Source organism: Triticum dicoccoides, chromosome 2B (assembly GCF_002162155.2).
Source record: "Triticum dicoccoides isolate Atlit2015 ecotype Zavitan chromosome 2B, WEW_v2.0, whole genome shotgun sequence".
In the NCBI taxonomy this organism is placed as follows: domain Eukaryota; kingdom Viridiplantae; phylum Streptophyta; class Magnoliopsida; order Poales; family Poaceae; genus Triticum; species Triticum dicoccoides.
Window position 1 is genome coordinate 672,449,013 of NC_041383.1, and position 1,308 is coordinate 672,450,320.

The window sequence follows — 1,308 nt, forward strand, 5'->3', positions numbered from 1 at the left end:
CAGCGGGGCGGCGAACGGGCGCGGGAGAAGGAGGGGGGGTGACTGGGGACTGGGGTCGTGCAGGCGGGACGAGGGAGGAGGAGGGGGCGACTGGGGGTCGTGCGAGCGGGGCGACAGGTCGTGCGAACGGGCAGGGTGGGTTAGCTATCGATTGTGGCTTGCTGCGTGGTTGGTAGCGTTAAACATAGTATGATTAAGGGCCATTAGATTTTGATGATAGATGGATGTGATTGTTTGGATCTGTCCATCTTTTTTTTATAGTGGTAGTAGATGATATGCTGGATCTCGCGCGGTGGATCCAACCAGGCCGCAGTGTCCCGACGAGGTGGGGAACCGGCACGGGGCGTAGTAGTGCGGCCCACACCCTTAATTTTCTAGGCGAAACTGCCCGCATGCCCCGCTCATCTTGTTCAAACTGCTTCTCCCCCCATTTTCAAAATCGCTCTGTTTTCTCCGTCCCTCTTGCGACGACGGCCAGCGCGGGGCTGCGTTCGTGGCTTCACCGAGGATTCGTCGGCGGGGAGGCCGTCCATGGGCGCGCCGCGGTGGCGGATATTGGCGGAGGTAATCCCGACATCCCCTCCTTGCCCTGTCGCTTTTATCGGAGATTTTCGCTCGTTGCCATGGCAAGGTTAGAGTTTAGGTGATTTGCCAGGGCGATAGGTTGTCTCCATCGCGCGCAAGGAGGGCGAGGTCCGGGCTTGTCCATGGCATCCGCGGGGCACGGCTTTGCGACGGCTGTCGTGTCGACTGGGGTTGGGGTCGGGGTTGAGTTGGCTGTTGAGATTGGCCCCGACCAGGTGGCGGCATGAGTTAGAACGGGCACAAGGCATAGTGGTGGGGTTTCGGGAGGAGGGCAGAGGCGTGTTTATACGAAATCGTTGGCGGTGTGGGTGTCGTGGAGTTGCTTGAATCTGCAACGGCAGTTTGTGTTTTTTGTGACAGTAGTTGCTCAATTTTGGGGGGTACTAGGGGGATTGGTGGTATGGTGATACGTCAGAACGAATCCATGGCCGCTTGCGTGTCACGGAGTTTGTCTGGATCTCCATGTTTGTTTGGGTGTCATGGAGTTGCCTGGATTTTGCACAATTTGGGTGTCATGAACGAATCCATGAAGTATGCTCAATTTTTTCACCCCATTTGCCAGGAATTTGCACAGCAGTTTGCTAAAAAAAATTCGGGGTGCTGTTGAGTTGCCTGGATCTAATGGAGGCATTGTGTAGCCTTGTGACAGTAGTTGCTTAGCTTTTCTCACCCAGTTGGGAGGAAATTGCACAGGAGTTGCTTATTTTTTTCTTACCCAGATGG

At 55.5% G+C, this 1,308-nt stretch overlaps 1 long non-coding RNA gene across 1 annotated transcript in view; it reads left to right on the top strand.

Annotated features, from left to right (window-relative positions):
• The first annotated feature begins 348 nt into the window (after positions 1-348).
• Positions 349-1,308, top strand: part of LOC119368280 — a 2,610-nt gene continuing 1,650 nt past the window's right edge. The window contains exon 1 of the long non-coding RNA XR_005176589.1: positions 349-564. This is a non-coding gene — a long non-coding RNA (uncharacterized LOC119368280). The remainder of the gene's footprint in view (positions 565-1,308) is intronic.